Below are 14,238 nucleotides of genomic sequence, written 5' to 3' on the forward strand. Positions count from 1 at the left end.
ATAAGTCGAAATGTGCACACAGACTCACAGGGAAGGTGAATATATTCCAGTAATGGGTGCTGTAGGTACCAGGGCTCTGGCTGTGCTCAGTCCATAATGACCTCAGTCCTGCAGCTCTGCGATGATCCAACCAATGCAACTAACTGTCACACTGGCAGGAGTGTCTGTGTGTGTGCATGTGTGTGTGTGTGTGTGTGTGTGTGTGTCTGCACCTTGCTAGCTTGGCCCCCCTGTGGAGCTTGTCTCTTGCCTATTTATTCACCTGCTGGTGTCACTGCATTTGCCACCAATGTTTACACAGTGAGGGGTCAGATACAATACTATAACCTACAGTGAACAACTTACTGTATATTGTATGTTAGACAGACACAGCCTGGACTGCATTATCAAGTATTACTACTACTAATAGTACTGCTACTGCTGCTACTGTTATCACTTATCTCTGTCACAACGGAGAATAATTATTAATCTCTGCATTTTATATTGCTCTATTCTCACTGAATTATTATTCAGATTTTGTGTTTCCTCATTAGCTGTGGCCATCACATCCCAGGCAGAGGTCAGAGTCCCTGCAGTATCATGTCAGGCCGCTGGACCTTTGCTCCCGTGCAGGCCATCAGGTCAGAGCTGTGTGACAGCTGTGGGCCCCTCCTGCTCTCCTCCTAGCAGTGGCTGCTGCCACCCTGGCCCTCATCCAGACGAGCCACATTTAACCCAAACTGGCCCCAACTGGAAATTAGCAGCACTATTATAATGACACGATGCACAGTTGACGTTTTTTACTATGGGGAAAATATAAATGACAAACTTGCCTTTTCATCTGTGGTCTGTAAAAAGCTCTTTTCATTCCCCTGTCAAATTATTTTTTTAAACAATGAAACAAATTAAATAGAGCCCCTCAGCCGGAAACTCACACAAACAGGATTAAATAAATGTAGTATTTAGCCAAATCAAAAAGTGACAAGTAAATGGAGTGAGTCTGTCGTGAATTGATTAGCACTGAACAGCTTGTTATTGTAATGTGGTGTCAGCTAATGTCATATTTCTTGCCAGCTTAAGATAAAAATATGGAAATTCATTTGTCAATATTACAGTGTTTCTACTAATCGCCACATAATCACTACATACCACTTCAGAATGTCCTAAGCCGTTTAAACCACTGTGCTTAACTGGTCATATGTGGATATATATGTTCTCATTTGATAATTGTGTTTAGAGTTATACAGGTACAGAACATCACAATTGGATTTATTTTTAAAGTCTTGGACTGAAGTCAAACAAACTGCTTGGAGAGCTGATTACCACATGTATTACTGGTGACATGCACAGTGACTGCATGTGGCTGTCACGATGCAGTGAATCCCACTAAATTCAACATCGTCATAGAAGAGGCCCGGCATTGTTGGAGGTGTAAAAGTGGAGCTTTTAGGGGCCCACATTTGTCAGCTCTGGCGAGAACACTGCTGACAGCCAACACTGTCGCACACACTGTACCACACCTCTGATGGATGGTGAAATATATGACAGGATTTTTGCTTCATCTGCCTCACAGATTACACTTCGACTAAAAAGACAGACTCCCACAGAGAGAGAGAGACGGGGGTGGGGGGAGATATTGTGCATATGTGTCTGCATGTGTGTTTGTTCTGTGAGAGACACCTCGACGGAGGTAGGAGACCACTGAGGCTTTACTTCTCAAAACTCTCATTTAGCCTGTCTCTTTGTTTCCCTCTCTCTTTCCCTCCGTTCCCTCCTGTCTGTCGCAAAGCGCCAATCTCTCCATCACATCCCAGTATGACTCAGCACCCCACTGATCAAACACCGTCTCCACCACCCCCCATTTCCATCTCCATCCCTTCTCTCCCCTTTCTCTCTGACAGACAGTCCAAAGCAGCCACACACAAACAGCTCCCCCTAAAATGCCCCCCTGAGGGACCAACCCTGTATTCTTGAAAAGTAAGAAACTCCCTCCAGGAGAAGGCTTTTACAGAAGAAGTAGAGAATAACAAGCGAGAGAGAAAATAACAAGATAAGATCACAAACACAAGTATCTATCTTCTTTTCCCCCATCTTTCCTCAAGCACCAGTGCATAGCGCGCAGTGAGGATACCAGGAGACAATGGGGCATATTATTCTTTTTTACAGCTCCACTTATTTCTCCCTTTATGATATTGCCTCTTATTGTTTTCAGACTTTTTCTGCTTGCTAGACTGTCCCTGAAACCTTAAAAAGCACAAAAAAGTCACTGTTCTCGACCGACTGTAAATCCACCTGCATTTGAAAAGAGCCAGGTCTCCTTAAAGTAAAGTTTCCGTCATTCCCTTGACTTGACTGGAGGAGGTGTTACAAATCACGACGGACTGTTCTGATATACCAACCCATCTAAAATTCTCCAATGAGCTGCCTGACAGTCCAGAAGATTACTGATCATGACAGAATGAATAACAGTGATGCTCATTAGTGCAGTGGCTTGTGAAAAATATACGCCGCTTAACAATCATCCCTATGATTATTCATAAGAGCATGAGATGAGATCAAATGACAGTATCAACGCCATTGCCATCTCCAGAGGAAAGAGGAGGAGGAGGAGATAAAGATGGTTGTGTTGGTGATCTTATCATTGTGATCTGTAGTTTCTCACTTGTTAATGAGTAAATTATCCAATGGCACTATCTCCTGATCTCATATAACACCCTCCATACAGTAGATCACCCACGGGTCTCACACTGCTAACACATTAGCATTCATGAGTTATGTAACTTGCATCGCCTATAAAGCTTTAAATGTAAATCCCAAGTTTAAATCATCCACAGTGGAGGCAGGGATTTTATATTTAAAAGCTACAAACAAATTTTGATTCAGTTGATTTTTTTGAGTAACAGCATCACAGTCTATTTATCCCGTTTACAGAGATTTGAAGGTGATGGGTAATGAAAAACAATAAACTGGCAAAAATGACTTAGGCGTGATTGCTCATTTTTATTAGTCAGAATATAAATGTGGCTGCACAAGTGGTGACAAATACATTTTAAATTGGAGTCATCACCACTTGTCGCCTGTCACACGCCAAGACTTAACATGCAGAACTGGAGAAAACAGTTGGTGAAGGTGGCTGTATGAACTGGGTGTGAACATTCTCATCTGTTAATAGCTGAAAGTGCTTTATTTGGATCAGCAGTGGCTGTCATGTGTGTTGTTGTTTTGTTTTGCCTATGATTTATGGATAAAGTTGATTTATGGATGCTTATCTGCAACAGACTTAGGAAATACTATTTCTGAGTGCAATATTTGAATCGAATAATTACCAATACAGAATACTAAAAGTAATTAATGTGCATGTACTATCAAAATAATTAACCCCTGACACTTGCTGTAGAAGTAGTTCACCTTGTAGACCAGCAGAGGTCATTCTTATCACTACTAGCATGGACTATTGACATAACTACACTAAGCTAATAAATAAAAATAGACAATAGAGAATATTACTAGTGAATAAGGTCTTAGGAATCAAATAATCACAATGCACTTAAGAAGCAGGGTGTGGAAGTATTTTTGGATTTTTCAGTGTTCGTCTGTTGCAATTACCAACAAATACATGGCCAACTTTGTGAAAAGCGCTGCCTTACTCTACAACAAAATAATATCCAAGGACTCGCTTGGAAAAACATCAGCTTTATACTCTCATCAGACTGGTGCAGGGATATGCAGCCCCAGATTGTGTCTGAATTTGTTCGAACGAATTATGTGCCAGTTTGAATTTGTTTGAACATGACTTTTTAAAAAAGTGACAGCCCTAAAGCCCTAAGTTCTTTCCCAGCAGCTCTCTACCTGAAACACATTTTGTTGATGTGTTACCAAGATTTGACCGATCCATATGAAACACAATTTTGCCATTAATGTCACAAGAAAATTAATTTAAATTTTTAGTCTTGTCTGAAACACCTATCAGTAGGATATTTGTCACTGCCTTCCAGAACTGTTACAAATCAATCTGAATTTGAAACCATTTTCTGTTCTGACAAGGATAGCGTTTAGGCTTGGTTAGGTTTTGGCACTAACCTTGGTCAACTGTTAGTATAATGAAGAAAAAACTTAAAAAAATATCTGCCACCAAGTCCTTTCCTCACTCTTGGTATCAATATTGCAAGCTTGTGAGCTGGCGTATGCATGCCACCATCAGTGATGCCTGGCAACAATGCCTTCAGGATCTCCTGCATTATTCAGAGAGCCCAACAAGCACTAGGGCTCTGCCATTATCTATTTAAATCTGAGCGCAGGCATGTCCCACTGAAAGCATGTACTCGCACCACCACCTGCCCCGCTTACAAGAGATAGAGAGGGCTCTGGAGAGGAGGCAAGGGACAGCTCGATGTAAAAAAAGGTAGGAAAACATGCAGAGGGAGAGTGATGGGGAGGCAGAGATGTTATTGTTGGAAGGTGGGGGGGTGGAGTTGGGGGGACAGAGAGGCAGAGAGATAGAGGTCGCAAAGATGAGGACAGAGGAGGGGGAGGAATTAAGCATGACAGCTATTAAAGTAAAGTAGGGAGGTTAGACAAATGTAGTGATACAAAAATGGGAGACAAAGTCTACAAAATGGAGGCAGGGTAAGAAGCGATGGAGGCAGATATTAAGAGGGCATTAGGGAAATAGGCAGAGAGATGAGATGGGGGAGGAGTAGAGAGGATGAGGTGATGAGAGAGGAGAGGAGAGGAGAAGGAAGAAAGAGGAAGGAAGAAGGAAGCATGAAAGGGGAAGAAAGAAAAGTAGTGCGAGAAATAAGTCAAAAGAGAGGCAAGACAAGATAGAGGGGCAGGAAGGGAATCAGAAAAGAAAAAGAGAGGCGAGGAAGGAAGGAATGAGTAACAGAAACTGAAGGGGAAAAAAGGAGGAAAGGCATGAAAACATTTTTAAAAATTATGCACCTTGAGGAGAGAACGGGAGGTAAATGAAATGAATAGCCACGACATGATGTAGCATTTAAAGACTACTCCTCTCTATCATTTCATACCACACTCTCCCTCCCACCTCGCTCCCCTCCATCATCCATTCATCAAATGGCTGCCATCCCTTCATCCTGAGTCATCGACACAATTGCTCATCCACTCCATTAGGCCATCATCCCACTGTCTTTTATTCCTGCTCTCTCCCTCCCGCTTCTCAATCCCCTGATCATCTTAAGGTGAAACACATCCCTCTCACGGTGCCAGCATGAGGGGAAAGCCGTACTTAAATCATAAAAACATCCAGTTTAACGAGTCATTTAATCTAGCATCAAGTCTTCTAATGTCATTCCCATTTACTTGTCACTGGGGAGAGATCATTTCATATCCAGTCAATCAAATCCTTTCAAGAATTTTCCATGAACCAAGCAACACACTCTTAAGAGAGTGATCTGTCTTATTGGGCCACATTTATGACAGCAGCGCATGTTTCTTTTGTTGTAGTTGGCAACACTGAGCAAGCTGTGGGGTCATGGTTATCTCGCACACGTCTGTAATAACAGCAGGACAGAGAGAACTTGAAGTTTTTAGACAGCAGAGATTACACCTAGATAGTAGAATAACTTACTTTGGAAGAACACGTCAAAGAGTTATGATGACTAGCGTACCTCTTCCTGTTGCGTTTTTTTCATGGGAGTTATAGTTTTTTTCTTTGCTCATAAATGTGTAATCATTTAAATTTGTTAAAATCACAAAGGTTTAAATTTCTAATAGCAACTGCTGTAGTAGATGGCAATTTCTTTTGGAATACAGAGTGTGCGTTAGATAATTAGCTAATGCTGCCTAATACTTATCTCAGAGCTAGCAACAGCTACAGTTATTATTTCAGCTAAAAAAAAAAATCAACTGTTGTCAGCTAGAAATGCAAAGTATGCTATTGTTTGCTTCTGTATGTTATCATAGCACTACTGTTTCAAAAAATACAGCAAATGTACTGTAGCATTGTACTGTGTTTGATTACAGAAAAACACATGACCTAGGACTAGCTTGGCGCTAACTACACTGTAACTGAGACAATAAGATGCTGCCTTTAATGCTCTCTGCTAGTACAAACTCAATAAGTCATTTCATTTCTGTCTTGATAAATAAGAGCCAGTTTGTGACATTTTCATGGGTAGCTTCTGTCAGTGCAGTCATGCAGAAAAAGAATAAGTTTTTCACAACAGGGTGCCAACTGCTTATATTATCTCTCCTGCACACAATTGTCATGGGAACACACTGCAGAGAATGTGTATATTCCCGTTGATTGTCAACCATATAGAGTCTATAGTTGGAATATGCAGTGCAAACACACATCTCCTAGGTAGTGTTTTTCAAACACATAACACAGCAGGAAGCATGTTGGATATATGCTGTTGTTTTCATGGCACAAGAGCTTACACACAAATGAATACAGACACACACACAGAGAAATGGAATCATATTTTTCACACTGTATGGCTTTTTGAACTATCATGAAATCCATCAGTTCATCAATTACGCATACAAGCACACATTCCTCTTCCATCAATTTATGAATGAACATATGCTAATACGTTTCCTATCCAGAAGCACTTGAGCCACAGTCCTCAAATCTGCCTCTGCCCTGCTCTGTTTTTCTGTCTCTCTCTGATTTTAGCATGAAAGGCTCAGTGATCATTCTGCCGCAGTTCTCCATGCAGCCCATAATCATTGCAACGCTCGCTCACTTATTCTGTCAGTCAGAGAGGAGTGGAGAGGGCCAGCTGACACCCAACACCCACCCATGCTCCGCTCGCAAACACACGCAGACACACATCAACAAACACACAAATAAACACTCACTCACGGGCAACCGAAGGCAAACAGACAACCCTGGCGTACAAAGACACACACGCAGAAAGGCCAACTCGCCTGGCTAGGGATGGGCAATGGACTTGGGCTTGGGGCTTGCTAGGGTGGAAAGGGGAACAATTTCATGCCCAAGTGCATCAGAGAAGAGTACACTGGGAACATGAGCAAACATTTTTCCAGCCAGATAGGTTACAGCAATTACCCTCGCCTCTTTAACCTTGCCACTCGCCTGCAAGCTCTGTTTCAGGTCCCATCCACGAGACGATTCAGACGTCAGAGTTTGATTTGGAGGGTTGGGGGCTGGGTGGGTATCTTTCTCTCCATTACATCATTTTGATGTGTGATGAGTGGTCTCTAGATCTACTGTGAGTGTTTGCGATCATGACTTTGGGTTGACTGGCTATCCTGTAATAACGAACGCGGGTGTGATTAAATACTTATCATTCTGTGAGGAAATGTGTCAAAACAAGATGCTAACTCTCCAGTAAGAGCGGCTCACCGCAACAATGGAGGTATGCATATGAATATGAATATGAATATATGAGGGGGTGTGCTGACAATTAATCGAGAAGTGTGAAGGATATGAAAGAGCATCCATGTGTGCGTGACACCTGTGCTCTGCCAAACCTGGATTAACAATACAGGCCTCACTATTTTATTAGTGTTTGTTTTGTCGCCAACACTCCACGCCTGCCAACAGATAGAGGGCATGAGAGAGACCTTTTGACATGGGAGTAAACATTAGCATTAATATTTCTACAAACACACTTAAAAATGTCAGGGTGGTATTAAGCACGATTGGAACAGCCTTAACTTCTGCTTAATGCCTACAGAAATATTACATTGACCATAATGACATTAATTATTTTTGCTCACTCACTGTGTATGTAGATAAATATGTCCAAAGGCCCGCCTTCCCATTGAGGGCATGAATCTAATTTCAGGAGGAATAAAATCGAAGCAGCAGAAGCAGAGATATCTCAACGTAAAATCAAGTTCCAGAAATGCTGGATCCTACATGTCCCACAATAAACCAAAAGCATCTTTTCGGTGACACCTTTGTATTCACTAACAAGCCAAGATAACCACAGTGACATCACAGCATGACATCATCAGGGTTATTTTCTCAGACTTTGGAAAGCCCGCTACAGAGTCACATAAGACATTACACAGCTATTTTTACAGGCTGGGTAGTACTCTCCGCGCAGAGTTAACTGACTTTCATGTGTAAATTTCATGCAGTGGCTCTTTACCTTTTCCTCTACTGTGCACATTTTATCAAATAAATCAATTTCTTGAAAACTCTGTAAGCGTTTCTTTCAACTTGTGGAAGACGGTGATAGGGACTTGAAAAAAATGCTTGACTCATTAAATGAAATTTTCTGCAATTTGGCATAATGATATGACTCATTTCGCTTGTATAACTGGGATAAGTAATGCAACTGCTTCAATATGTTTCCGCATATGCATTGTGCTCATGACTAATGTTTGTCTACAACAAGCTCCAAGATAGCAGATTTTTTCATTTACAGCAACATTTAGCCAGTACTGAATCCACTCTGCATTAGAAAATCCCACGAATGTACCTGGTTATTTTAGCTTCAGTAATGTCTGCAGCATCTAATCATCTCATCTCTGCCGGCCTGTGTTTCATAATGACGGTAATCCTTCTGTTTGGCTTTATGAGGAAGATATAGTTTAAGGACAGGCAACATTTTAAATGACTAATGTTACGTCCACTGATTAACTCAAAGGTAAATGTTATATTGTTAATTACGACAAGGATATTAGCAGTCATGGTACCCTCTCAGGACCAGGGCTGAATGTTACACTAATATTATAAGAAATACAATCTGCATCCTGGTTATTCAGAGCCATGCCCACGCCTCTTATCACTCCAGTCTACATCTGATCCTCCAAATTGACTTTCTTTCTGTCATTGTTATTGTGTTTTGATTTGTTTTAACTGTTTGCATCACCATTAAGGCTTTAACAACATGGCCGCACAGAAACTTGCTCCCACATTCGGAAAAGTTGACCGGTTGATGTCTTGATCACACAGACGGCATCTTTACACCAAACCCCAATAAAACACACAGATGACGGAACATGCCGTGCTTATACTGTGCGCGCATGGCTGCCGATCTGCTGCTTGTGTCCATGACAGTCCAATAAAAACCAGCGCTAAAGCTGAATGGTCTTTATTGATATGCAATATGCAAAATGGCCCCTTTATGGCTTAACACTCAGCATGGTTTATAAGAGTTGGGGCTGGAAGGGGAAGAGAGGCAGGGAGATGAGCAGAACACACTAGGAGAGAGAAACAGGGAGGGAAAGATGCTGTCTGTGTACCTGAGCATGTGTGTATTTGTGTGTGTGTGTGTGTGTGTGTGTGTGTGTGTGTCTGTGTGTGTATGGCTTGCTACTCCCTCAGATTGTTCTCATATGCAGCATCCATTCATCCAGATTTTAAATAAACCTACTGTATCAACAATGAGAGCTTTCCTTTCATGTAACTCCTCTGTCCTGCGTTTTTATTCAGTGGTCGGCTTTGGAGGAAACTGTAACAACATGAAAACACTCAAAGCCCCTCACCTTGTCATCCAGACCTTCACTGCTTTCCCGCTACTGCAGGATTTCAGCACAGAGCTTTGATATACTGTAGAGCTAGTAACAGAGTGCTCTGTTGCAGAGGGATACTCCGTTAGTGCCAGCTTGCATTGAGGGGAATAAACTAATGGTGAATCTGAAAGCTTTGACTCCAACGCAGCTATTAGTGGTGAGGCAATCTGATACAGTGTGTGTTATTGTTTAATATGTCAAAGCGGTTCACAAATTACATTTCTCTATAACACTCAGTTTATTTTAAGACCTAATGTTATATTAAGTCCAAATCTAGTTTTCCTTTTACGACTGGAGTTATTTAATAGCTTTAGAAGTAATGTTAGCACTCATTTTCGTCATTACTTGCGTTTGGAAGGGGTCATCATTGTCAGTGTCAAGTGTAGAACTGAGTTTGTAGTTTCTGACCATGGTTTACGGCATGGTTCTGGATGGAAATGGCGGGTCAGTCAGTAGATTGGTCCACCACTTAGAGACTGTCTTCCCCATTAAAAATTACCCCATAAGTTGTCTGTGCAAGCAGCTTATTGCGGCCCATAGTTCTGTTTTATTGTCAGGCGATCTCTAGCAGCGGTAGTAATTATGACGGGAGCACAGGAGGAATTCAGGCAGCGTTATATGAAGTGCAAAAAAAGGCCTTGTTGGGAGTAAATAAACTCCATGTGTTTACTATTGTAACCATGATTACGATCATCAATAAGACTTTGTGCAACACTATTAAACAGATCAGTCCAGCCATCCAATTTGGTAAAGACATTAATGGTTCCTACAGCATGAATCCTACTGATACAGTGAGACCTTAATTATGCTTTTCTAACACTAACAGGTTGACATTTGTGGCTTTTATGGTAATATCTATGCTATGAAATTTGGTATAGACATTCTTGGTTCCCAGAGAATGAACAGTGAGTTCAGTAATGTCTTGACTTTTCAAAGTTCAAATCAAAGTTTTCACTTATTCTGTGAAACCACTCAACATCCAGTGGACCAGCTGGAACAAATTTTGTACAGGCATTCATGGATTCCAGATGATGAATCTTTCTGACTTTTCTTCTAGCACCACTAGAGGTTAACATTTGTAGTTTTGAGTGAAATGTCTCTACAACTGCTGGATGGATTGCTATGAAACTGCTACACATATACAAGTTCCCCTCCAGATACTTTAACCTGTAATAACTTTGGGTAAGTCCTGAATTTTCATCTAGCATCACCCTTACGTCAAAAGAACAGTTTTACCAGCTCTTTGGTTTATGACCAAATACTTTGAAAACTAAAAGCATTCTTATCAGCCTTTGCATACCTTGTGTTTAATGCGAAATTAGCAAATGTTAGCATGCTAACATGCTAAACTAAAGTTGCGAACATGATATAAACATTATATCTGCTTAACATAAGCATGTTAGTGTTAGTGTTAGTGTGTAGCACAACCGTGCCAATGGCTTGTTGTAAGTGTTGTTCAAAGATCAAATCAATATTCAGCATAATCAATTAATGTTCTACAGTGTATAATATTGACTAAATCTGACAGAACGGAGCGTGCAGAAACCTTAAACAGACGCCAAGACAAATACTTAATCTCAATGCACCCATCAAGACGGAGCATCATTACCTCTTATGCGATGGTGAAAAGAAATAATGGGATTTGTGCAAGGCGTGTTGATGCACCAAAACGAGCCCTGGCAAAGTCAACCCTACACACTGCAAGAAATGTCCATCCCACTCAGTCAATTCTTTTTGTGCTTGGTTCACAAAAAGAAAAAGAAAAAAAAAAAAATCAATTTTAAGGTTGAATGAGACTTGATAAGTCACAGAGAAGTGGCATTTTGATAGCATCTTGCTTTCTAAATGAGGTGTATTTTCTGGTGAATGAAGAGGAGGCAGTCTGATTAGACAGAAGAAGACTGGGACTGTTCCAAAATCCTCTCTCAAGAATTTGCAGTGGTTTTATTTTTGGTGTGGTGTTTTTATATATAATTAAAATATAATTATAACTAAAATAGATTAGATATAAACCCTGAAATTTCTTTATATCTTATGTGTTTTTGTTTTTTTTTTAAAAAAAACCTTTACTCCATTGTAACAGCAATGATTTTTATCTGTCAGACTGACCCCTCTGTTCCATTGAAGGGACAAAATGAACAGCATGTCCTGCTGCATAACAGAACCTGCTGCTTCATACCACTATTTTCACATTTGACAGAGTCCAGACAGAAAAGTGCAATTGATTGAGGGTGTCTCCATTGGAAACCAGCTCTTTCGACAAACTGGGCGTGCAAGCAGGACGGACTGGAGAGATGAGGGACGGAGGATGGAAGAGGGAGTCAGCTGGATGCAGCACATTCGCTCACTACATGAGAAAACAAAAATATCTCAGAGTTTGAATCATTACAGGAGGAGAAGGGTTTGAGTATTCAGAGCCAGCATGCTGTTTGGGAGGCTGACAGTTTGTTGCCCTATTGTAGCTTTAATAATTTATTACACTGACACTAAAAGCTACAGTATCTGGTCAGCCAGTCAACACTCCACTTTGTTAGCCAGTGATACTTGGTTTCATGTAATAAGGCACATGGTGTTGGATGCAAGGGTGTGTAGTGAATACACATCACACACATCAAAGCCATGTAATGCATTAACTCTGTACTCAGCTACAGCAACAACCCCCGCCTACATACACACACACACACACACACACACACACACTTAGCAAGATGCTGCCTAGATCCCCTGTAATCAGAAAGGGGGGAGGGGCTCTCGTGCTCATTCAGTTAACTTTCATATGCATTAGATTAACACAACTAAAGCTCAAATGTCTGTGGTTTACCCATGATTTTACACACTTATCTTTTACATCCAATTTCAAGGCACACACCATAAGAGGGAGTATCAGATTACACCTGTGTAATGTGGATTGGGATTCATGCCTGATCCATCTGATCTTTAGACACCTCATCCAAATAATCCAACTAATGCCATAAGATATAGTGAGGCGGCGCCAGAAGAGGGGCTCTATTGCAGCGGCTTTGGGATACAGGATACGGGGAAAGGGGCGGTGACAGGCAATTCATGTAAAACCAGATGTTGCGAGGGAGAATGGGTCACCATCCTTCAAATGAGCGCCAAGCGTGCGGTTAGAGAGGCACGAGCGGCGCCGTTTAAGCCCCCCCCCCCCGCCGGCCCCTTCCTCCTTTATCATCCAAGTGCACACAGGTAGAATTATAAATGTGCGGCATCCTAAGCGATTCCTACTTCACCCTGGAGGATTCCTGGGCCGGGGTGGTGTGTGTGTGTTTTTGGGGAGGGGGTGGTGTTCCTGGGGAATCATCTCCTCATTGTCCCAAGCGCCAGCACTCTCAACGCGGTCATTAATTAAACCCGTTGTGCACCTCTGCTTTGCAGTGTAAACGCGATACTCTTGCAGCCGGCGCGAATTCCTCTCCGGGACACATCTCTCTCTCTCTCTCTCTCTCTCTCTCTCTCTCTCTCTCTCACACACACACACACACACACACACACACATACACAAACCATATAGGCAACAACGCACAAGCGCGCTTTCACGGTCAGCGACCATTTACGCACGAATGAAACTCGATGATCGCCGACATCTCGGAGTCGTTTCCTATGTTGTGTTTTGAATCGACAGCCCAAAGACTATTTCTTGTTCTTTCGTATAAGTGTGTGTGTGTATGAGGAGGGGGGTCGTCCTGCCTTCACAAATGGCGCAACTTCTCTTTTTTTCCCCTCCCCCTGTCAAGTTGACACAGCTGGAACCCCCCCCGCCAGCAAACCGACCAGTCCCTGCGCCAACACAGACCAACACTCGTTATCTTCATCACAAGTACCACATGACAGCCTGTACTTGAACGACTCGCACGGACAGTGTGCGTTCAGCGTTCGCACAGGAGCACCTGCACCTTCAACCTCTCACTCACACTCACACACACACACACCGTCCATCCGACAGCCTCGCGAGTCTCCTTACCTTGTTGTGGAGCTTTCTTTGACGACGTTTTTCAGTGAGCGTAATATCTTCGCTGGAGTAACACACAAACACACGCCTATTCCGCAGCTCCCCCGATCGCTGTGTGGAGGAGAACGGAGGATGGAGAGGCAGCAGTTTAAAGCAGCGGTCTCTCTCTCTCTCTCTCTCTCTCTCTCTCTCTCGCTCGCTCTCTTCCTCCCTCTCTCTGGTTCACAGGCAGGGCTCCCCACTGAAACATTACCGGCAACCGATTGGTTCACAGGATCCTCGGCGGCCCCTCTCTGCCCCGCTGCTCAAGGAGGGGCCAAATAAGAAAAAAAAAAAACACACAGGGACCCGCGGAGGCCAGCACATGAATCAATCTTGCGAGCCATACCCTAATGTTTAGTTTTCGTTTTTTATGATTAAAAACGAGTGATGCATCTTTCTGTCTGACTGTATGCCACGTGTTTCCATTACTCGGTTTTCTGGTGTGCGCTGTAAAAAAAAAAAAGGCTAAAAGCCAAGTTATGTGACAGAGTTTTTCTTTGTTTTCCAGTGTAATTTATGACTTTGCTCAAAAAACTTTGAAAAAGCAATAGATTAGGCAACTCTTCAGTGCCTTCGCTATGTCATATACAACTGAAGTTTACTTGATATTACAAAAGTAAGTATAGTGATAATCCTGTGTTACATCTGTGATACTTTGATGCACAATGTTGTGACTGAAGATTAAAATTTGTTCTTCAGTCACTTAAGTAAAGACCACTCACTCAAGAATCACTAATGTGCGGGCTATAGGTTATTCTGAGGCACGCCTGTGATGTTTTTGAGCAGTGTAG

The 14,238-nt window shown here is 42.1% G+C and overlaps 2 protein-coding genes across 2 annotated transcripts in view; both read right to left on the reverse strand.

Moving 5' to 3' along the window:
* LOC108900388 (sodium-dependent neutral amino acid transporter B(0)AT1) overlaps positions 1-12,910 on the reverse strand; it is a 244,075-nt gene extending 231,165 nt beyond the window's left edge. The window contains exon 1 of the mRNA XM_051065670.1: positions 12,880-12,910. The gene's annotated coding sequence lies outside the window, so the exon portion shown is untranslated. The remainder of the gene's footprint in view (positions 1-12,879) is intronic.
* dlgap3 (discs, large (Drosophila) homolog-associated protein 3) overlaps positions 1-13,596 on the reverse strand; it is a 108,924-nt gene extending 95,328 nt beyond the window's left edge. Inside the window, exon 1 of the mRNA XM_051065645.1 lies at positions 13,418-13,596. The gene's annotated coding sequence lies outside the window, so the exon portion shown is untranslated. The remainder of the gene's footprint in view (positions 1-13,417) is intronic.
* Between the last annotated feature and the right edge of the window lie 642 nt (positions 13,597-14,238).

This window comes from Lates calcarifer, linkage group LG3 (assembly GCF_001640805.2).
Source record: "Lates calcarifer isolate ASB-BC8 linkage group LG3, TLL_Latcal_v3, whole genome shotgun sequence".
NCBI classification, from domain to species: Eukaryota; Metazoa; Chordata; class Actinopteri; family Centropomidae; genus Lates; species Lates calcarifer.